This window comes from Pyrgilauda ruficollis, unplaced genomic scaffold (assembly GCF_017590135.1).
Source record: "Pyrgilauda ruficollis isolate IOZ18807 unplaced genomic scaffold, ASM1759013v1 scaffold1, whole genome shotgun sequence".
In the NCBI taxonomy this organism is placed as follows: Eukaryota; Metazoa; Chordata; class Aves; order Passeriformes; family Passeridae; genus Pyrgilauda; species Pyrgilauda ruficollis.
In genome coordinates, this window is record NW_024508100.1 from 22,861,831 (window position 1) to 22,886,785 (window position 24,955).

At 38.5% G+C, this 24,955-nt stretch overlaps 1 protein-coding gene across 1 annotated transcript in view; it reads left to right on the top strand.

The window, feature by feature from the left end:
• Nucleotides 1–9,112: 9,112 nt before the first annotated feature.
• The window catches only part of TRMT9B (tRNA methyltransferase 9B (putative)), a 105,407-nt gene continuing 89,564 nt past the window's right edge, over nt 9,113–24,955 (top strand). Inside the window, exon 1 of the mRNA XM_041462943.1 lies at nt 9,113–9,234. The gene's annotated coding sequence lies outside the window, so the exon portion shown is untranslated. The remainder of the gene's footprint in view (nt 9,235–24,955) is intronic.

Sequence of the window (24,955 nt, forward strand, 5' to 3'; positions counted from 1 at the left end):
GGAGGCGGGGGGAGGTTACAAAACACCGCTCCACGCGCGCGCCGCCAACGGCGCGGGGTCACGTGGGGGGGACGGGGCGGGCCCGTCCGGGAACGCCCGTGCACAGGGGCGGCGGCGCCCCGGAACCCCCTCAGCCCGCCCGGCAACGGGGAGGGGGGAGCGCCCCGGCCGGGCCGGGGGTGGCTGGCAGGGCAAGAGGGACAGCCCCACGGGTTGACTCCTGGGAGCGGCTGCCGTGGTGAGGGTCCGGCGTTAGCAGGGCTGTGGGGGAGGCAGGGACAGAGCCGCCGGGGCGGGGAGAGGGTTCTGCAGCGGGGAACGGGGTCTGTGGCTGCCGTGGTCCCGGAGGCATCACCCGGTGGGTGCCCGCCGCCCTCCCTGCGCCTGATACTCGCGCTCGTCTCGGGCCGCTTGGGCTGGCCCCTCTTCCTTCTTTGTTAGTCTTTTAATGGAGGACACGATAAGATAAAAGTTACGAGCTTAAGGAAAAGCTCTTTGTCCTCGGGGTTTGTTTCCCCCCCTCTCTCGCCGAGCGTTGCCAGCCTCGCAGGACGGGTGGGACGCGCCCGCTGTGCCGCCACAGCCCGGCTCCCTCCCGTGGGCAACTGAGGCGGGCAGCGCCTGACCCGCATCGCCTAAAGCAGTCACAGGGGAAACGCTGAGGCTTTCCAGGTGTATGCCAGCCTCTAATGGAAGCTTGAAGCCTATTGCATAAGTGCTATGTATTTATAATTGTTACAGTGCCTTTTTGTTTCTAAACGTTAGAAGGCTGTCATAAATCCAGACGTTTCAGATAAATATAGCAGTGCCTTTTAAACCTTCCAAGCAAAGCTTGCACATCAGGAAAATTAATATGGCCTTACGAAGGGAGCAAACTATATTTATCTCCAGCTGTATTCCACGTATGGCAGGCTGGAAGATGATGCTAAAGGTTGTTAAGAGAGCTGTAGGCAAAGATGGCATGATTGGAAATAACCAGACACATCTGGATTTACATTCAGGTGTTTTGTCTGACCTCAGTTATTCTAAGCTTCATCCTTTGCCTCTACAGTGGCTTTCAAGTTCCTAAAGTCAAAGAAAAAGGATGTTATGGTAGTTGAAGCATGAGGGGGCCATGGGTATATTTTAAACATCAATAGGAAAGATGGTCTCTCACAGTAATTAATTAAAAAATGTAGTAAGTTAGGAAATTACAGTCTAAGGATGAAAGTAAAATAGATATCTGTAGTGTGAACTTGACTTGTGGTGGGAAGTTGTGAATTGCTTTGAATTATTATGAATGGTTTTAATGGATTACGGATTCTAGTGTGGACATGTCAAGTGTGAGTTGACCCCTCACAAAGTACTTGACTTGGCCAGTTTGGACAAAAGTAAAACTCTGAAAGAAGTACTGTTAAACAGTAGCTTATTTTGCATTTCAGATTAGATTACTCATGGAAATACAGAAGAAAAATAAAACAGGACAAACCCCCAAGGGCTTGTGGGATTGGAATTAGGATAGTAAGGCTGTCCTTTGATAGAACAATTTAAAAGTGTAGAAATGAAAACATGTTTCCACCATTGCCACTTCCAATGATTCCGATAAAAGTTCATCTATTAGTGATTCAAGCAATCATGATTGCAATCAATGCAATCAGCTATTTTACATAATTTCTAGTGTACAGGCACAAAATACTCATGTCTTTACCAGCATTAGTGTCTTGGAGCAGAAGAATTGAGGTTTTTCCTATCATCTTTCTCTTCAGAACTGAAACAGTGAAGCAAGAGATTTGAAGTAGGATGGATGAATAGATGGGTAGGGAGCCTGACATTTTTACTTGCTCTCACCAGTTGTAGAAATGTCTGGTATCTGGGAGACTATTTACAAGAAAGCTAGACTATATATTCACTTTGTCCTTATTCTCTAGATGTTATTTTTTATCTCTTTTGGAAATGATACTGGGCCCAGTTGAGCTGTGATACTACCCAATGTTGACAGTCTTCTGTCTTTGAACTACAGTTGATTTTTTGAGCTTTGGTTTTGGTGTATTATTCCACCTTTGGCATATTTAACTAAACAAGAAAAAAACCCTCAAATTTCAAGTTTTTCACTGTGTTACCATCAGGATGTGACAGTTATGTAAGAGAGGAAAAAAAGACATTTTCAAGATTAGATAATACGCAGCTCCACCACCACTCCGTTAAAATAGCACACTCAAAAATCCTTTCCCCCCCCCGGCTTGTAGGGTCAGATAAATGATATTTTAAAACAACAAAACCTTGCCATTGCGCAGTTCACGTGGGCCGTTCTAAGAAAGCCTTCAGGGGCTGTCCTTTCCCTTCCTGCTCTATGGCAGTATTGTACTGCTGGTTATGAAAGTTGGTGGTTCTCATTCAGAAAGGTACCTGCAAAGCACTGTGCCTCCAGTACAGTGAGGTTGAAGTAATTCCCTTCTTATGCTTTGTTAGGTATTGGTTGGATGTTTTTCCAAGCAATTCCTTGTATGAGTAGTGTGTGCAACCCAATTAGACAATAAAACAGTGGTTTAAGTTGTATTTGACCCCACTTTAGGTAACTTAAGCACAATGATTCTGATTCAAGGTCTTCAGAAATCAACAGCAGTATAAACAAAGTAAAGCAAGACCAACCCAGATTAAGAAAGAGGCAGTGGACCTGATAGATGCTAGTTACCCAGCTGTTGTAACTTTTTGCAAAGATATGTGTAGCAAAGGCAAAATAAAATTAATCGGAGAAAGATTAGATTAGGCAAAGAAGAGTAATACTTAAGAAAATCGTAATATTCCTGAAAACTATTTGTTCTACCAAGAAACACTTAAATATAATTTTTTCTAGGGGAACCCCCCCCCCCCCAACGAAATATCAAGCCATATTTGAAATACTTGAATGACCTTAGCTGATAATGTTTGAGTTCTTTCAGCCCTGGTTAAGAAATAATGCTCAGAACCGTGATTTGTTTTGTTTCAGGTTTTCATTGTTGTTAAGTAGAATTTTGGGGCTCTAGTGAGATAGTTTTGGCAGAGGGATTTTTAAATGGAAAAATCCTCAACATCACTGCAGTAAAACGGACACTAATCCTTGTTTGTGCAACGCAGTGGTGGAAAAAAAAGTTGGTTTTGAATATTTTTTTTCAGTTATGAGTGGCCACAAAGCTGCATTTGCAGCTTGGTCTCAAAAGTTAGTTATGGCGAGCTGAACAGGGCTAGACTGTCAGCAGTAGTGTGGCCAGGAGGACCAGGGCAGTGATTGTCCCCCTGTGCTCAGCACTGGTGAGGGCACACCTCGAGTGTTGTGTCCTGTTCTGGGCCCCTCACTACAAGGACATTGAGGTGCTGGCACAAGTCCAGAGTAGGGCAACAGGGCTGGTGAAGGGTCTGGAACATAAGTTCTACAAAGAGCAGCTGAGGGTACTAGAGTTCATCCCAGAGACTAGTCTTTCCAAAAATAAAAGAATTTTAAATGAACAAGATTTATTTTAGATTCTTTCTTTTGGCAAAGGCAAAAATTCTAGCATTTTTATGAAATGTGTTAAATGCAGTGACTTCTGCTGCACGAAACCAGTTTTTAGCTGTCTAGATAAACTGCTAATTAACAAACAGTCAAGTGCTCATTGGGATTTCCCTTCAGTTCAGCATGAAATCTGAATTCTGCTTCATAGCATAATAGTATGGCAGTTGCTGATGGAGAAGGGAAAGACTGTGGATGTGATCTGCCTAGACTTTAGTAAAGCCTTTGACACTGTTTCCCACGGCCTTCTGGAGAGCTGGCTGCTCGTGGCTTGGACAGGTGCACTGTTCCTGGCTGAAAAGCTGTCTGCATGGCCAGGCCCAGAGGATGGGGTGAACGGAGTGACATCCACTTGGCAGCCAATCCCTAGTGGGGTTCCCCAGGGCTCAGTACTGGGACAAGTTTGGTTTCGTATGTTGATCAGTGCTCTGGGGGTAGGGGTCGATCTCTTCTCCAAGAAACAAGCAATAGAATGATAAAATGGCCTCAAGTGGCCCAAAGGGAGGTATAAATTTGCCATAGGGAAAACTTTCCTTATGGAAAGGATGGTCAAGCATTGGAACAGGCTGCCCTGAGCAGTGGTGGATTCACTATCTATGGAGGGGTCTAAACCACAGGTACATGTGCCAGTTAGGGACATGGTTTAGTGGTAGCCTTGGCAGTACTGGATTAACAGTTGGACTTGATCTCAAAAGTCTTTTCCAACGAAAATGATTCTCTGGTTCTATGTCCTCATTTTTGGTTCAGTTGCGGTTTTGGAGGTGTCTGCCCACTTTGTCAAGAGAGCCCTGAGGAGCTCGCTCCTGCTGGGTGATGTTGGATTTGGGGCAGTGACACCCGGAACCCAGGAGATGCTGGTCCCCATTCCTCTTTCCCAGTTACCAGAATGCTAGTTTGTCTGGGGTGCTGAGAAGTCTCTTCTCATCTCCAAAAACAGCTGTTTTGAGTCTTAACCAGAGACTACTTGTTTTCAGTAGATCCAATGACACTTTTGAGATTTGTCTGTATGAAATTTTTCTCACTTTGATGATGATGATGATGGCAGCAATACTTGTCTTTAAAATACAAACGACAAAGGTTGACCCCAGGGGTTAAAGGTAGAGTGTATAAAAGGAATGAAAGTTTAGAGCAGATTTTATCTAAAGGGATAAAATTTCAGCTAGGGGAGGCTGAGCTAAGTTTCCAAATGTGATAGAACTGACAGCCATGACTGTCAGATGATCTGGGAAAAAAATCTGGGACACTGGCTGTAGATCAGCAGGCACAGTATTGCTTACAAGAAGGAAGAAAAAGGCATTCACCAAGTACAGAAAATTAAGCTACCTCAATATTACATTAGGGATGTAGAACACATTTTCGAGTGAAAAACTAATGAGAGAGGTGAAAGTAACATGAATACCTTCATGCATAACCCTTGAATTTACCTAACATAGACTAAAGTCAACCTAACTAAGTCTGCTTTTGTTCTTGTAATGGAAATTATATTCTGCAGACAGACAGTGCTCAGGCTCTCATCTCTTTGGACTTGAGTAAAGCAGATGATATAATGAGCCACATGGAGAATTTTGGCTAAAACAGAGTAAGATGGAATTGCTAAAAAAGTTGTCAGGTCCAAAAGATCCTGCTCAAAGCCTATGGAAATGGATCATGAGATAGGAAGAGCTTTCTGACTGGAAACACACTTCATATGCATTTTCTGAGGATCAGCTTTAGTACTAATTTTACTTGATATTTTCATCAGTGACCCTGGCACAAAAAGACAGGAAATTGATCTTTTGGTTTGGCAGCAAGTAAGAAAGTGATGTCAATAAACTGAGGAGAAAAATGTCAGACAGAAAGAAACTGACCTGTGTGACTGCTGGGATAGTAGAAATAGAAGAATTTTGGTCATGCAAGTGTCAAACCATGTACATCTATTAAGAAAAAATGTTGCTAGATCCTGAGAGTTTATTAATGGGAAGTGATAGAAGATGAGAAAAAACAGGAAGTTATTAAAAAAAAAAAGATATAAGCCTAGACTTTTTTTTTTTTTTTTTCCTGTTGAGATAAGGAATTACTCATTGTGCTATACGTGACTCTGGTGAACAGAGTCACACAACAGACAGGTCTGGTCAGGCTATTTGTAAAAAAAGAGGAAGTATAACTAACTAAAGGAAGAAAAGGATAATTTGGAACAGATTTGCCATACAACAAGAATTGGAGAAATGCTTGCTCCCCCACTGTCTTGCAAAATGAGGATAGAGAGGGGACATGATTGCCCTATGTAAGTGATTTATGAGAACAGATAGTAAGTGACACATGAGAAAAATTATGAAGTAAATGGCTAAAAGAAATTTAGATTAGGAGAGTACTTCTGAGAATCTGAATTGACATTATGGGATGGTTTCTGAGAAAGAGTAGGAGGATTTACACACTGTCGAACAGTGCTTGTTAATGCCATGACAGGGATTACCTGGCATGCTAAGCTGTTATACCAAGGGACTGGATTCAGTCTGAAGAACAAACAGTTAATCAGTAGGAAACATGTTTAGTGAACAGAAGAATAATTGACAAACTGCTACCTAAACTTTTCAACTATGGAGTCCACCCCTTAGGCTCAGTCATTGTTCCACAGTGAATGTTTCAGTGTCTCTCATCTCAGTAGGGCAATGAAGAAATGGTTGCAAAGTCACGAGGACCACAATTGAAATATCCCCTAGGTTCTTGGAAAAAATGCAAACACACTTAGGGAAGAAGACTTTGGAGAAGTGTGAGAAGGAGAGGGAAGAACTTCCTTTGAAAGACATCGGGAATAAGGCATCCTAACCCTATGCTCAGGTTAGAATACCCAACACACTGGCAGGACTGACAGAGAAAGTAGCTGCTGTAAGTGCAGCAAAATATCCATACTCGCCTTGTGGAGCCATAGAGAGGCATTTTAGCCACTACCTCCATGGTTGCCAGAATTGGGTAGGGAGAGAAAGCAGCAAAATCCAAGTTTAGCCACCCTGAGCTTCCTCTAGTAGCGCTCCAGAGAGGAAGTGCTTGTGGCTGCTGCCCTGCCTCTGCAAACCATGCATGGCACTGGGGACTTCCCAGAGATTGTGATTATTTAAACCATTGCCTTTTGCTTTTCACTCCTAAATGGCTGTTCTGCCATTCTCACTGCCATAGCTGAATTGGGCATGTTCCACTTCAGGTGGATCCAGTAAAGGACAGAACAGTCCATGCTTATATCTTTGGTGATTGCTCTAAGTGGGAAAAGACCACTTGAGCTGAAGTTGAATTCTCTCGTGGGAAATAAGCTTATTACTACTGATAAAATTTTTATTGAATACCATTTTATAATTTTTTAAAAATCCATACTCAAGAAACCGGCAAAACCCCATTATAAACAGTCCTGTGAAAATGGCCATGTCAAATACTTCTCTGAGACATTTGACATCTCTCTAATAATATTTTTGTAATTGTTTCAGAAGGAAAGTGTGCAACAACCTGCTGACAGTTCATACATAGTCATGCCTTCCATGTGTTAACTGCTGGGGAACAGCTTCAGATTGCTTCACATTATAAATTGTTACTTATTTACCATGCCAGTTGGTGACCAATGTAGCATATGTGAAATTAATTTGCAGTTTCTATTACTGTTAGTTGAAATTTTCCAGTGAAACATTTTCTTAAATCAAAAGGAAAAAAAAAAAAAAGTTACCCTTACCCGTCAATCAGGAAGGCAATGCTTTGTAGAAGAGTATTTATTCAGATAATTTGACAAAACATGGTTAAGTTTTTATGAGAAGCATTTTCCAAATATGCATGAAGATAGCACTGGTGGTTTCTCTGTATTTCCAGAATAGCTCTACCATGGGACTAGTCCCCACACGCCTCTGATAGGGTAAAATCCCTGTTGTGGAACAGAGGAAACTGATTTTGGGAAATCCATTTCTTGTCAAAGGTCAGCTCCTGGCTCCATAGCAATAGCCTTCTGCCATGTGTCTGTGGCTGCAGTTAAAAAAACTTCCAAATTCCTACTGAATCAGCAACCAGGACCTTGCAGTTCTGGCTTCCAGCCCTCCTCACATAAAAATATGATATGCAAAATTAGTAATGATATATACATATTAGGAAAAATCAAGTTTTTCTTGGGAATCTGCAGTAATTTCCAACTTCTAAAAGCAGATCTGTTTAGAAAAACTTTTTTACTTTTTCATCCATGAATAAAACTATTTTGCCTCAGCTTTATGGTATTTATTTTTTCCTAAAGTAGTTAAAAGTCATTAAAATTGATGCTTGATGTTTGAGTCACTTTAGCCCTGGCTAAGAAATAATGCTCAAAACCAACTTGGTTTTGTTTTGTTTCAGTTTGTTCTGTGTTGCTTAGTAGACTTTTGGGGCTTTAGTGAGATAGTTCCAGCAGAGAGTTTTTTAAATGGAAAAATGCTCAGCATCACTGCAGTTAAACAAACACTAACCCTTGTTTGTGCAACACAGTGGTAGGCAGAAGTTGGCTTTGAATAATTTTTAGTTATGAGTGGCCACAAAGCTGCATTTGCAGCTTGGTCTCAAAAGTTAATTAGAGCTGAGCAAAACAAGACTGTTACCACTGTCTCTAGCATTACTGTACAACACTGCAGTGTGAATTTTCCAAGGGATCTTAATTCCCTCTGAGAAAATTTGAGCTATCAGTTCTCAGTACTTTTGAAAGAAACCAGCCCAATAGTGTGTTATTTAGTTACGGGGTAGTTATGTATGCACTACTGTGAGAAAAAATGACCACACATAAGATAAATAGTTAACTACATGTTAGAAAGATAAAGATCTCATTAAAAATAAAAAGGGAGGCAAAACATAATAGGATCTGAAATACTTAGGTAAAGACAGAGACAGAGTTTATCGGCTTGATCCAATAAGGGACTTAAATACCTAAGGCAAGGTTTATGGAGAATTCAGGATCCTAAGTCAAAAAATGAGATTGCAGCTCATGCAGCAACCCAGGAGTGCCTAAATTCACGAGGCTCTTCCTTGATTGTAATCTGTATCCTTAGAGTGTCTCGGGTTTTACTTTTGTGCACAGTCAGTGTGCAGCCACTAGAGCAGTTTAGGCACTTATTTCACATTCAGCCATTTGCAGTCCTTGGCTGAAAAGTTCAAGGATGATATTGTGTCAGTGTATGCAGACCACACCAGGCACAGATTCACATTCTGAAATTCTTAGTTGTAGTTGCTTGTTTTTAACATGAAACACAGAGAGGTGGAATAACCTTTTATTTAACAATCTCTCTGTTAGATTATTGATACAAGGATAATTCTTGCACATCATTTCTGTTCCTACAGACAACAGACTTCTTTGCTTCATTGTGGCATGACTTTTAACAGGAGCAGGGCAGGATCATCTTTGTTTTCAATAGCCCTGTCTCTTGCTGGGTAGGATCACTTTTCTGCCCTGTGTTGATTTGCATCCTTTGTGTTTAATGGAGGAACACAAGCAATGGCTTGCTGTATAGGAGACACTTGTTTTCTCATTTCCTTCTGTTATCCTGGCTGTGATTTAGCAGAATACTGCAAGCCCTGCTCCTCATTCCTTTTTTTTTTTTTTTTTTTTTTTTTTTTTTTTTTTTTAACAGAATGGTAGTTGGATCCTGCAGTTAGGAGAACTCTAAGCTGTGAATTTTAAGCATGCTGTGTTATCTGTGTTGTGGCCTGACTTAAGTTTCTAAGGAACTGCAATAATGCTGCTGCATTTCTGGGGTTTGGTAAGTCTGGTAATTATACTTTGAAACTGTGGAACTGACTATCCTGGAAACACTAATAAGTGGAGTCTCTCATTTCCCTGTTTTCATGTTCATCGTATTTTTTCTTTTCCCATATGTGATAATATGTGGTTGTGGATTCTAAAGTACAGCTGAATACTTCTACATGTGCAAGGCAACAAACTTAAAAATGTGATCAAGGTCTTATTTTAAATTATTCCAGCTTTAAAAAGTAACTTAGCTCCACATACGACATGAATCATATTTGTCTTTTCTTCAGGAAGAGAAACCTTGGACTGATCAGACTCTTTTCTTCAGCCATTGTTACTTGGTAGAAGAGATGCATATAATCTACAGGTGTATAAAATAGCTAAATATTCACTGGAAAATGTGCTCCTATTAATATAAATTGTAATTGTTCAGAGAGCAATGCACTTACAGTGTGAAGTACTAAATTTAAAGAGATAAAGTGCAGGAGCTCTTAGTGCAGAATTGTAACTGAATAATGAACAGAAACCAAAGTAACAGCAAAGGAAGTACTGAAAAGGCTTCAATTAAAGAAGGCTTTTTTTTTTAATTAAACTTGTTCATTAAGGAAGTGTGCAAAAAGCAAATAAGTCAGCATTTTTAGTGTTTATCAGTATGTTTTCCTTCAGCTGAAAGTTGTTGGCTAACAGTCATATTGAATATCTCACAAATTTTTTCTGAGTTTTTATATATTCACTCTACAGAAAATGTAAGGGCTGATTGTTTTAAAAATAATCTATAGCAAAAGAAAAGGTAGTGATTTTGGACATGTGTTCTGTATTCCAGCTTGGTATTTAAAGAACAATTTATGTTGGTGTCTGTTTATATATTCTCTAATATTTTCTAATATATTCCCTGATAAAATATCTATATTCTTTAATATTAAGCTGAATGTTTTGCATCTCTTTATGATTGTCCTCTGAGATAAATAATATTGAGATACATTTTTGAATATAGTTTGCCAAATAGGAGCAATCTCTTTGAATTTTTAATAATTGCTCTTCATTCTTATACAAGTAAAAAAGGGGGAAGTTACAGTTATTGCATCATATTTGCATTAAGGTATGCCTGTATTGTAAAATCAAGTCTTCAGCCAAAGTAGAAGGAAGGAAAAAATCTTATTGTTCTTGATATCTAGCCTCTTGGAAAAAAACCTTTCATTTTTGGGTGGTCAATAATAAATGCATAATTAAATTCAGAGTTTCTATCAATTAAAATACATTTTAAGAAAGACGTGGAAATCAGAAAATACTTGGCAGCCTACTTATAGTGGTAACTGGAGGGAAAAGCCCTTCATTTGTTATTACTGGATTGAACTGCTGCTGCTAGTATTCGATAAATTGCTGAGTCTAAATAAATCTAGACAATGATAAAATAGTTAGCAATCTTTTAAAATTCTGAAGGAGTTGTTAAAGTTACAAAATTCATGTTTGCTTATTCATCTTAGGTTACCTCTTCAGGATCAGAGGAGCAACTGCTCCTTGTGTTGTAGATATTTCTCATTCATAGAGTTCCATGGAGTTTTTGCATGTATATCCACCTTTTCCTTGTCTGATTGGTGTCCTTCCTTCAGAGGTTTCAGAGCACTGGGCAAATATTTTGTATCAAAGAGAACAGGAAATGCATGATTTTTCTTCAAAACTCTGTGACTAGTACTCTTGACTAAATATAGTGTTCTGTAAAGAACATGAGCTGAACAAAAAGCAGTTACTTTATTCACAGTGGCAGAAGACATCTGATTAAATCACCTTATTGGCAATAGTTTACCTTTTAGTAGCAAAATGAATGTTACAGTTTATTCTGACTCTTTATTTTTCTACTTTGTCTTGTACCTACTACTGTAACCAATGTCCTGTTTGCTTCTTGAACATTAGTAGCATCACTCAGTGGCGTGTTGTGTGCTGTAGGCTGAGGTATCACAGCCACATCTTTTCAACCTCTCCTACAAAAGTGCTACAGGAAATGTACACCTTTATTTTGCTTCTGCCAGAGACACCAAATAACAGGGTTCAACTGGGAGACATTACTCTCCACTAGACCAATGTTTTTCAGTGGAGCACGGGATCATACAGGAGAGAAGGGAGCACTCAGATTCTTCATTTCAGCATGACTGTGTAAAGAACATTGTGTTTCAGTCTTTTTCCCACCTATATGTCTCTTTCACCATGGTTATAGAAAAAAATAATTGAGTATCTGATCTTTGGCTGTTGTCCACAAATACTCTATCTAGAGACAGAAGAAGACTTAATTTAATTTTTTTTTCTGTTCCTGAAAATGCAGTGCAACATTTTTTTAAGCTCAAATGTATATTGAACATAATTTGTCCATGCAGTTGTAACAAGTTTCAGTCATACTGAGTCTAGGCTGACCACAGTTATTCACAGGAGATTCTGTGGTAAGTAGCCCATCCCAAAAGGATTTTATGTGATGTGGTCTGTCCTTGTCATACTATATATAAGCATTACATGGAACAATGGACATAATATGCTTTATTTCGTGTAAGCATTACATTTTAGGGGTCTTTTTAGTGATTTGCATCCCTCAATTTCTGATTGCCCAGAAAAGGTTTCACAAGGGCTGAAAGACTGTGATAAGCCCATTCATATGAGAGTATTTTTAAAATCACACAATATATTTTATTTATCTTCATATTTCTACCTCTAGTCAAAAAAAAATTACCATTTTTTTTTCGGTGCACAGCTTATCCTGCTGTTTTTCATGGGTTTGCTGATGTGCTGGATCTGTTTGACATTTGTGTTTGGCTATGCTAGTGTTGGTAGATCACCTGAGAGCCCTGCCTTACTCCCAGTTCGTGCTTGCGCTTCACTGGAGAGCTCCAAGCCTGACAAGCTGTTGCCATCATTTTTCTTTGTGACATATTGTAGAGCCTTCTTGTTAGAAAGTACTTGGTTTGTGTCCTGGGGCTCTCAGCTGTGGAGGTTTGATGTATGGCTCACTCTGTCAAGTTTCATGGTTCCTGTAATATTTCACCCTCCTGCTGGTACTGATTTAACACCTCGATTCCTGGCCATAAAATTAAGCCAAAAGTTAACTATGTAGACTAGATGTAAACACTTACTATTAATTGTAGAAATAGAAGCTGCCACATGTTTTTCTGTGTTGTTTTTGAACTTTGGAATGGACTGCTGAGGGAGGCAGTGAAATCACCATCTGTGGAAGTGTTCAACAAATGACTGGATGGGACACTTAGTGCCATGATATAGTTGACAAGGTGATGATCAGTCAGAGAGGTTGGACTTGATGATCTCAGAGATCTTTTCCAACTTGCATGATTCTGTGATTCATTAAAAAATATTCTCAGAGGATCTTTTTCATGGTACCTGGATCACCTTAGTAAAAATGGTTAGCAGAAAACTGGTGTTTACAGGACTAATTCCTGGGGGTGACAGTCTCAGAATTTTTTAGTTCTGCAACACCATTAACAAAATTAATAGTTAGGTGAGTAATTGATTTCAGGTTTAAAAAGGTAGGTTATAATGATTGTAGGGCTGAGTCATATCTTAGACATAGTAGCTAAGTAAACTGTTCTAGTAAAGTAAATAGTAATACATCAGAACAAAAGGCTTCTGAATAAGCCACTTGCTGATAAATTGCAGCATAGCAGAGCTTGCCTGTCAAGAATGAGAAGCAAAGAAGATGTCAGCCTATAGCCTTTTTTTATCCAGAAGTCTTTCTCATTGTAAAAGATTTACATTGTAAGAAGAATACCAGGTATTTGTAGAGGGAAGTTTGGGTAGAATAAGTAATTATTGGGAAGGAAGAAGCAAAACTGAAGGTATATTTTTTGAAGACATCCTACATGAATATTTACATAATGAGACTGAGTATGTTTATACTAATGGGACTGATATGTCCCTCTTTTCCTTGAAATCACCTCTTTGCCAGTGATGTAAAGTTGGCAAGTCATGGATGTTGCTGCTTTCCTACTTTCTGGCATCACTCAAAGAAAACTATAGGTTGTGTTCAGATTGTACCATAGCTCAGATTTCCATGTCCGCAGCCTTTTTGGGAGCACAGTGTTAACTGTAAGCAACCTCTGATCCTTCCTTTCCTGGCCCAGAGAGAAGCATGTGAGTGATAATATGCATCAGTAAATTTGAAACAAGTCTTCAGACTTGGTACTGCTTCATTTTGCAGTGATGACCTCCTTTCTGTAGCTCTCCATAGAAAGATGTAATACCTTTATCAATTCCTACTGCAAATAAGAGTTTCTCAATGGAATGACTATATTAAGAAATCTCACTTTGAGAGAGATTACAATTTTAAGGTGATTTACATAAGAAATAACAATGTCTATAATTAGATTGATTGTTGTTTTGAAGTAAGGACTTGTACAATATTGTTGTCTTAGAAGTTTGAGTTACTTGATTTTTCTTTTAATTTTAATTTTCAGAATTAAAAATGTACTGGATTGTACATTCTCTTCCACTATTGCTTCTACTGCATATCTTATTCCTACAATTCTTGTATTATTATTCTATTGAGATAAAATGTATACATGAAAATATATATATGTACCTGTGAACAAAATATTTACATATTACATATCTAAATGTATTTTTTTAAAATTGCATTTTCATTAGCTTCTGTAAGCATTATCTGGAAAAACAAAAAGAAATTTTACATGAAGAGAGTAATAAGTGCTTTAAATCTTAAAAAAAAAAATAAAATACTGCTTTTGCCCCTGTTTGGACTTCTGTTGTAAAAGTGGTGCAGTGTGCTTTTCTGCATTCCAGAAATTTCCTGCGAGTCAACAGCTTGATTGATTGATTAATAATTTGTATTGTGTACCAGAAGGGTTGTTCAATTAAAACCTGCTTGCTGCACTTTTAGATCAGGGAAGGCTGTGCAGGTGGAGTCACTGGTACCAAGTGGGAGCTTGGTTGGGTGTGTCCGGCAGCCAAGGGCGCGTGCTGCCCACCGCGGGCTTGAAGGCCAGGCTGGACATGCAGCATGGGGCTGGGACAGCTGCTCTGCTTCCCTGATGTGGGGGTCACTGCTCGGGGTGTACAGTGGCCTTCTGCTCAGGATCACCACTGCATCTTAGAGGTTATAGAAAAGGAAAGGATCTTCCGAACTTTCGTCAAGGGCGCGAGCTTCCCCCCAAAGCAGCCAGTGTTAGTACCATCAGATTAGTAATTGTAGGTGGTATGCAATGGTTAGTACCACTACATTACCTGTGCTCGCCTGTATTCCTGCTTTAAATGCTTTGAGAAGAGCACAACTCCACTGCTATTTCTCCTGCAGTGGAGATACCATCTTGTAGTTCCACTGCTTGGCTCCTGGAGTTAGTTAGGATCAGGCCTTAGCAAAAAAAGTCTGTGAAGATGCTCAAGGGTGATTAAAAATTGTGAAGCAAAATCATTATGATTATTAAAAATTCCACTGTTATCATGGAAGGTGTTAGTGCTGAATGAGATTATTCTAAGGCAGCATTGAATTTCTGTTTTTCTTTCATTGCAGATAGAACAAAAGGTATTTTTTTAATTTTTGCCCACTCAGTCAAGATGCAGACAAACAAATACACATTTTAGATTATTAAAAATTTGGAATTACTTTTATTTCATTAGGAACAACGGACATAATATGCTTTATTTCATGTAAATTCAACTCTCAGTGTTTTCTGTTTTAGGATGGTATCATCTGGGAATTTTAGAAGGGTTTGCTGTGCCTGTTGTGCTTTATAAGCTCAAATCTCTGGCCAGAACATGTTTCTCATGATGAAGAAGATTCACATTATCCCCAGGCAGATGTTTTCCTGCAGGCTTGGCCCTTGGAAGAAAGGAATTTTAAATTCCTGCTTGACTTGGTAAATGTGCTGAGTGGGAGATACATTTATTCAGTGTTTAATAAACTAGTTGGGAACAATGTTTCAGATGAGATAGAGAAAAAAAAATTGTAGTTTGAAATGATGTTTAGTTTTCCCACTAGAAAATTGGCAGTTAACAACTACATTATTTGTCAAAAAATCTTTCAAGCAAGAAACTAAAGTCAGCTCTATTTGCACAAAACTAATGGTCTAACATTGTAAACAATTTTTAATAATTTCTGTCACACATAATACATCCTAGAAGCAACATACATTTGAATGCAAAATTACTGCACTTTTAGGAAAGTGAAAATAAAAGACAAAAATAGAGATTACTGCCAACCTTTCAAGTAATTATTTAGTATGAAAAGTTTGGCCGTAAAGCTTTAAGAACTGCATTTTGCATTGAAGTTTTCAGTGGAACAGTACAGCAAAACTTTATTGAACACAGCAAAAAGAATAAAGAATTTTTTAGTAACAGGGAGCAACAGATTAGTTTTTAAACTGTTTTCATTCTATTATACATAACTGTTTCAGTTAGGTAGGAATTTTACTAAATAACTGCACCTTTATATTTACTTTGTTTTGCTTTGTCATTAGATTTTGAATTTCATGAGTCCCACAGGACAGTTCCCATTCTTGATCTGCATAATCCTCACAGGAGGCATCTGAGTTCTGGGCCACCAAAGCTTCGATCATATTAGAGATGATGGATGTTTTGGGTGTTGGGCAGGAATGTGGACTCACTTATGCTCACACAGAGAAATATTCCTGCCCTTGTACATGCTTTTAGGCAACTCACTCCTGGCTGACATGCTCTGGCTCTTGAGGAATGGAATACTCTCAGTCTTGGTAGCTCCATGAGCAGCCGCAGTGCCAGCTCCAGACTGAGCTCTGAGTGGTGACAGCCCCAGAGAAGAGGCCATGAGCTGGAACAACCTTTGCACTGCAAAGGGCGCAGGGTCCTGTGGTGCCAGACAGGGGACTGGACACTCAGAGACACGGCAGGAGCTCAGGAGCTCCAGATCTTCCTGTGCTTTGACTGTGAGGGTATAAAACCCCAGGTTTTTCTTTGTTTTGAGCCCCTTCTCGGCAACAACGGCTCGAGCTGTTATTCTGTTGTTGCACCATGATTAAAATACTTGAGGGATCCAGACATCTGAGTCTCTGCTGTGGGAAGCCTGGAGTTGAGCCAATAGGGAAACCTGGTGTGACTGTGTGAGAGTGGCATGTGTGGCTGCAAAGGGACCTCAGTGCCAGCTTGGGTGCCGTGAGAGTAACTGAAGGAGTGGCTTCTGCATGGTCAGACAGGAAAGTTTCCTTAACACATCCTCTGGTGGTCTCCAGTTGTGTTGGGTCAGAGCAGAACGGGTCAAAGTGCACTGAAGTCCATGTGCATGGTTTTGTGCCTTTTCCTCTTGTCATAACAGCGTATCTGCACAAGTGCTAGGGCAGTAAATGCCTGGCATAGCCACAAACTACCAGTTCATTTTGTGCTAGAAAAATTTCCACAGAGATCTGTCTTTAGATGTAGACAAGAGAAGCAGGTGCTGGTGGCTGCTTGGAGCAGTCACTTTCTGTTCTCTGCCAGAGCTGCAACACAGTGTGCAGCCTGTGGTACCTTCTTTTTGCTGCTTTGTTGATGTTGAGGGAGGAAAGCGTTGGAAATCACAGAATGGCTCTTTCTAGCCATTGATTTCATGCTCTCCTCCTTTTCCTCCTACTTTATGTATCATGCAGCCACAGAAGTAATACTGTTCTCTGAGAATTTTCTCTGACTTTCTAGGCACAGCTTATTTCATCACCCACCCTCTACCCCTTTTGTGTGACAAGCCCTTTCTGGTTTCTGGAACCTCAGACAGTATAGAAGTGTTATGAGAGATGTTTTTAGGGAAAAAAGCGCTTGCAGGAGTAATAGTAGGAAGTGCTTGTGTAGGAGTATGGTGGGAATTTAAATTTGCTTTGACAAAGTAGTTGTTGACAGTGAATGATGTTTTGAGTGACCTTTTGTACAGCAGAAGTGGAGTACTGGTGGTTTTGCAATGGTGGACATTTCCAAATATTCCACCAATATATGTATAAGGTGACATCACTGCCAAGGATTAACAGAACAAGACGCAATGAGCACAAACTGAAATGAAAAATAGGAATAGTATTTTTTAACCATGGTGGTGGTCAAGCTCTGGAACAGGTTGCCCAGAGAGCTTCATCCCTGGAAATACTAAAAACCTGAGTAGATTAAGCCTGAAGAACTTGCTCCTTTGATCAGAAGGTGGACCAAAGACCTCCAGCAATCAAATCTCAACCTGTCTGTTATTCTGTTGTAAGAAAAGCGTGCAATAATCCTTTTTAAAGTGAAGGTAATTCCCTGAAGTATTGTTCTGACTTCCTGCATTTTGTGGTTCACACACTTCTGAGTATATTCTCTTGTCACTTTAGAACCTTTAATTATTACACAGGATGTAAATGTAAATTAAACATGCAAAAAAAAACAGACACCAAAATCATTGTTAATGAATAACTCCAGTTTTATAGTCACTAGTCAGAAAAATTTTAAACAATAGAGTGACAGATCTTTCTTTCTTTGAAGTCTGCAGTTAAAACTTCTGTTGACTTAATGGGATGAGGAACTTTTTTCATCACATTTTATATCTAACAGGAAACAGAAAATAGGTTATTTATATATTTAAATAGTCTGTAAAACCAAAACCTCTGGTAATAAGAAGTTCAGGCTACATCTGCCTCCAAGCATCTCTGGTCTGCTCTTTGCACAGTGCCCTAACTGCTGCATGCCCACTGTGTGTGTGTTACTTGCTGTCATCATGGTCTGGCTGCTTGGCAGAAGGGAAGAGCTGGGAAGTTGCATTATTCTGTAGGAAGGCTTTTCAATGTGTAGAAGCAGCTTGGGAGTGTACAGTTAAGGAATGGCCCTTGTATGTGACAAGACACACTTTGTACTTTGCTGTACAAAGAAATCTCTTGATTTCTCATCTTTGAAAGTGGAAAATATTATTGTCCTATTTGAGAAATGAAAATGTTTGTCTGCAAAGCAAGCATATAAGGAATAGAATAAACATATTTTCTCACTAAAGGGATAGTTTCAGGAAAAGAGGATTAAAATTCTTGGAAAATCAGTGAGGCAGCTACAAATGTCAGGTGATTATATGGCCTTATGCAAGTACAGTGGTTGGTGTCTAGCCAAATATTTCTAAAACTTATAGGGTAACTTCTGTTCACATTTGGGGAAGCATAAATCTGAAAGCACTTCAAAACTCAGCAGTGTTTGCTCCTATGTTAGAGCTTGTTTTAAAAAAGAAAATAAAAACATGGTTTTATTTATTTATTTATTTATTTATTTATTTATTTATTTATTTATTTTACTGCAGGGAATTCTTAAAGGGGATGGTGTGGTTAAAACAGGGACTTCCAAAAATTGAATTTTATTCCTTGCCTTTCTTGTAGATCCCCTGTACTGTAATGGGCAAGCCATTTTTGTAGCTTGATTTCTGGCATAACCATAGCAAATGTATTTATGTATATGACATTGAAAAAATATAGTGTGTGTTGGTGGGTGTGGCTGGTAGGTGTATTATCTAGTTGTTGTATGACAGTGTATTAAAATGATTTTGTTACTGCTTTTGTTTCATGAAAAAAAAAGTCCTCAAAAGGCCCTTTTTCGTCAAGATAGCATTCAGAATGCAAATTGTTTCCCATAATCTTATTTTGCTTGCACATACACTCTTTTTTTATCATTATTAGCTTTTGTGCAGTTTATATCATAGCAGTTTTCCACTTCAGGTTTGCTTTATCTTTAGACTTGTTGGGAGACATAATAATGAATGATTCTCTCAGATGTAGGCAAATCTTCAGGTATTTAAAAGGAGGAAAGGAAGACTTTATACTGGCAGAGCATTGCTTGAAGGGCTGAAGATGACTGGCTAAATCTGTGAGTACTAATTAGGTAGAATTTGTCAGTCTGTCAGTCAGTCTTACAGATTTTCTTTATCACATACTGAACATACACAAAGCAATAGAGTAGATACAGTGAATTCAAGAAATGTCTTCAGATTTATGCTTCTTTTGAAAGAGATTTATGAACTGATGTTCCAGCAGAAGCAGAAAATGTTTCCATATGAAAACAGGATGAAAGATGTCAGAGAGATCACAGAAAAGGAAGTTAGAATAGACAAGAATGCATTTAGAAATGTATTAGCTTTTACTGGAAGTGTGAATTTGGACATCTGAGAACTCCTGTAATGCCTACCAGTCTGTGTTCTCTGTCCCCACAGGGCTTTTAGCACTAGAGCTGCCCACTAGGCAGCATCAGATGAATCATGACAAAAAGCAAACAAGACAACTTTACTTGAGAGAGAATATAGAATATGAACAATCCAACTGCCATCTGTATGTTTTCCTGATGAATGGCATTATCACATCGTTTTGTGCCAAATGAGTAAACTGTTTTCACCACACAAATACTGTCTATTCCAGCACATATTACATGCAAACTACCAGCACAAATTTCAGGGTGATGTTTGCAATGTGAATTCACTCTGCCAGTTGGAATCCTATCCAACAAGTTCTGGTTAGAAAAGTAATGCCAAAAGAAGTGTGGGTTTTTGATGAGTGTTAGGTCATGAAAACTCCACATCTTTCCAGGGGCTTATAAAATGCAACTGAGTCCATTGCTGTCACGTTACTTACTAATGTACTTACAACCAGCTGATTTAGTTACAGAGAGATGTACAAGCTGAAAATGTATACGAAAGAAAAGCATAGTGGCAAATTGGAGATCTGTATGCAGGAGCATTTCAGTGAGCTAGAAGAGAATAAAAAGACAAGTGAAGATGTTGTGGTATTCTCTAGTGTTTCACAGGAACCTTCCAGCACATCTCACCTGGTTTCAGAAAGGAAAGTAACATTTTTGCTTTACTGTCTGTTTAAATAATATGAATATGTATTCTCTGCTTGTAGAATGAACTCTTTTTAATCATTACCTAACCTTTAAAAAACAAACTTTTTTTTTGCCGAATGAAATAGTTATCATAGCCAAACTATCCCTCAAATAAGGTTTTCATATTAAGAAAACCTAGAGATTTAGATTCTCAAAAAGCATTTGCTAGCTTAAACCTAGAGACTTTTAAGATCCTAAGTTTTGGCTCATTGAGTAGTGTTTCTTTGTGCAGTCTGTCTTACATACAATAAAGCCCACTCACAGGTTTCCCAAAGCCTCTGTGCAAATCCATGATTTCTGGCAGCTCATGTTTATTCAACGATAATGTCCTTTCAGTGGAATAATGCCAGTAGTGGACCAATGGCTGCCTGAGCAAAGCTCTGTGGAAAAAGAAAACTTTTCATATTGATTAGAGAAAATTAATTTACAGCAACAGAATATAAATAAATCAGAATTCACATTGTAAGGTGAGTATATAAGGGCAGCGGTATGACATGTTTGACCGTTGTCCTTTCTGGTTGTGGTGCTATTTGGTGTTTCTCATACAGCACTGTTTAGTAATAAATGTTTTCAAACCTAGAGGATATAAAATGGTGATAAGCAACAGAATATAAATAAATCAGAATTCACATTGTAAGGTGAGTATATAAGGGCAGCGGTATGACATGTTTGACAGTTGTCCTTTCTGGTTGTGGTGCTATTATGGTTTCTCATACAGCACTCTTTAGTACTAAATGTTTTCAAACCTAGAGGATATCAAATGGTGATAGCACTGGTAAGGAGAACATTGAAGAATACTCCATTACAGAGCAATAACAGTAAGATTTACCATGAAGAATATTTCCATTGCACAGCTTTCAGGAGTAGTACAAAAGAACTTTCTGGAATTGTGCTTGTGACAATGACCTCAATCTTTGAAGATCCAGCTAGGATTGGATTATATTTGTAAACAGTACACATTGCAAACTGTTGACAAGTTACACTTCTTTTTATTATTCCTTTAAGATGTGTATTTATCTTGCATTCTGTATGTACCTTTCACCTCAAGATATATTTACTAAATAATTTATGACGTACTTGAGGTTCCCCCCTGCCCTTTGTGATTGAACAAACTGCTGTATGTCAGCAGCATGACTTGTTAGGACAAGAAATAAAGCACAGTGCCTGGCTGATAATGCAGTGCAAAGATTTGAGAGACAAAAAATGCACCTTTACATGAGATTCTTGACATTGAAATGGACATCTCTACAAAGAAATCATTAGACTTAGTGAAGTTGTTGGGACAAGAATCTCAGTCTCACCATAAGAATTCTGGTTTCTGAAATATTCTTCTAGTAGAAATATCTGACCCTGGTAGAGTAGAGGATCAGAGATTACCTAATGAACTACTTACATCACTTCCTGCTGCACCTTGCATTTATATGCCAGCTCCTGAAGCTGGCTATGTGATCAACTGTTGAACTTTGGGAAAAATAAATAAGAAAACAAAAAGATTACAAGATATAAATTTAAAATCTAGAAAAAGTTTTGGGAACTTGAAACTAAGTCAAATTTGTAATAGTTCTCCTTTATAATAAATAAACGTAACACAAAGAATTTTTGTACCTCAGATTCATATGCAGTGATTTGGATCTTGAAGGGGAGGGACTTTTTTTAAGCATTTCCTGATAGTATTTGCCAAACACTGTTAAATGATTTACTGAGTGGTTTCAGGGCTCAGTTATCGTACAGTTCTTCAGTGTTAATATATCACTCTTTCATCTGGAATGGAATTTATTTCTCTTGATATTTTCTTGGAAACAGTAATAATTTTTTGTGTCTCACGACATTTGAATTCCATGATGGCTATTTAAAAATGTTTAATTTTTTTTAACATCTTTAATCATTTCCACATCATTTCTTTGTTTGTCTTTCACAAGAATCTCTAACATTACCAGTAGCAGCTCTGTTTCTCTGTGTCATTCTTTGCCACATTAATTACCTCATTAGCTCTCCTTTGCCATAGGGGAATCACATTTTTCTTTCAAATTGAGCAGTTTTTAAAAATAAGTAAAATAAACTGAGATCCATTTGTTCAAATCTTTATTCATCATTTCAGACCGGAACAAATAATGGTGTACCCTAAACTTGTCCTTTTTTCTCCCCTAGCTATGTCAGGTGGTCTTGCAAAATATAATATAAGCCCCACCAAGCTTGCCTGACTTCCCTGTTGAGTGATCTGCATTCACCAAGGATCTGGTGGGGTTGAAGGAGGAATGTGTCTGGAGACCTAGGGGTTATGTAACACGTGATTCCCGTTCTTTGTTAAACCTGGGAGATGATCAGGAGCTCACACCCAGAACTCTGTGCTGTACAGTCATGGAAGACAGAATGGGTCTTTGGGCCCTGCAGGTCCCCTCTCTGCCATACAGGGCTGTGCTCTTTGTTACAGTTTTTGAGCTGTAAACATCCTGGGGTTGGAGTTGCAATTCTGTTCCTCTTGGGTTTCCTGCTGTTTGGATGACCCCGAGAGTCCTTTTTTCCCAGCCCGATGGTCAAAGAAAGAGTCAGAATTCTTCGGCTCTGGTTCAGAGGTTGTTTATTGTCTCTTATCTGAAGCATTCTTTTTCAGACCCGCACAGTTCTGTCTTGCAGGTCTGTCAAGGGCACACTGCCCGCCCCTGGGCTGGTGTCTACATTTTATACTATGAATTACGTGTACTTTATTTATCATTATTTTTCAATGCCTATTACCTATGTTAGACTGTCCACTTCTATTCTTCTATATTATTCTATAAATCATCATAGAATGGTTTGACCTGGAAGGGACCTTAGATATTATCTATTTCCAACCTCCCTGCCATGAGCAGGGACACTCCACGCTAGACCAGGTTGCTCAAAGCCACATCCATTCTGGTCTAAATTTGGATTGGCTCTAAACCAATCCAAATGTGCTTCCATCACCAAGAAGATGGAGGCTAGGAAGAAGAAGGAAGGACAGGACAATGCCCAAATCCCTCCATCTTGCCTTCTAGACCCCTATAGTAAAATCCCCAAAATTCCACTTTTCACCCTGTGATTAATTCATTATCACTCTACTTAAACTTTTGTGACTTGTGATTCTTCATACAAGGTTGGTAATTTGCTCCATAGGTTAAGATCAAAATCCCAAGTGTGTTTGGCTTCCTGCCAGGACTCCCCAGCCCCCTGCCAGGGGCACATGTCATCCAGGGCACCCAAAGGGCTGTCCTGGGTTCCGACATGTTCCTTGAGAAACTGTCCTTTAGCAGAAGTCCAAACATGTAAGAAATTTTTTCCTGTTCTTTTGACTAAGAATTTTCTACCTTAATTTTTATTGAATACTTCTATTTTTTTTTACTATCTATAACTCTAAATGTTATAGCTGCAAACATGTATGACCCTGATTGTTGCTGCTTAGCCAGTTGCCTTGTGACAGGATATTCAATGTCCAAAAAAGCCAGAAGAAAAAGGATATTTCATTAGTTACTCTGGTTTTGCAAGTAATTTTCTGAAATAACTTTTGGTGAAAAAAATTTTGAACCAGAACCTTTCCATAGGGTACAAAATGCAGTAATAAGAATTAATATTTTTAGTTTGTTGTAGCTTCTCTAAAATGTCTACTGTATTGTTGACTCAGAATAACTTTCAAAGTAGGAGAACTGGATCTCAGCCATGATACTTGCAAAACAAAAATAAAACAAACAAACAAAAATATAATCAATTTGTTGATCCTCCATGTTTTGACAACCTAGATTATCCTCACAATAACCTTTGTAATCTTTGATTTAAAAGTGCTAGATGTAAGAGAAGTCTACTTGTTAACAAAGCTTGGTTTACTTATGCTGGAAATTTAGAACATGTCTGACTGCTTTTCAAGCCAGAATAGTGAATTGTGTTACAGCACTGAGAAGGTTGATACATAAAAGGAAAGCAAGGCCAAGCAAATACATAAATAACAAATCTTGAAATACAGGTTTATTAAGTTATGATACATGGTAGCTTTGTTAATTCATCAGGAAAGAATGTTCAGATTTTTTTTAACTTAATGAGCACATGAGTCTGTTTATCACATGCCTCTATAAATAAGTGTCTTTGCAGATGTTTTCTTTTATTGAAAATACTTTTTCTCTCCTCAGGGCATGCTACACTATTAAATTAAACTATGAATTTCCTTGCTTATTACAGAAGACACTTAGAACACTATGGCAGGCATAGCACTGGCATAACTTTTTTAATATAAATTTCAAGAATTATTTACAGATTAGTAGTGTAGCACCTATATATTTTATCTGGCAAAACTGTTTAATATAAATTCTAAGAACTGTCTGCACATTATTGTAGTATTTCATTGATGCTATGTCTGGTTAATCATAAACGATCTGCTAATTTCATTGAGAGTGATATCTATATCATAAATACCATGAATTTTACCGACTCCTAAATGGTCTGGGTCACTTAGGATAATTTTATTATCCTACTTAATTATTAATAGTTTGTCTGTCCTATTCATAATTCCTGTATCTGCAACCCCATTTCTCTCCCAGTGAGGTTCAAACTTACAGTTATTCTCTAGTCTCAAATGTCATGTTGTCAGTGTTACCTCAACAAACCCAGCTGTTAATGACTGGATAGTTTCTTCAACAGACATAATAAACACAATCACAAAACTGTTTCTGAAGAGGCTTTATAAAATTGTAGAGAGGAAAGGATGAAAGAAAAATAAGGAGTTACAGTGTAGTTTAGGAATTTTGAATTAGAAAGTACTCTGTTACACTCCTGTTTATATTACATTTCAACCTGAGATAATTCACTATTCATGTCTTTTACAGTAAAATCCTGAAGTCATTTAGAAGTGTAACAATTAGTAAGGAATAATAATAGCTTTTATTTGCATATTCTCTTTAAATGTAAAA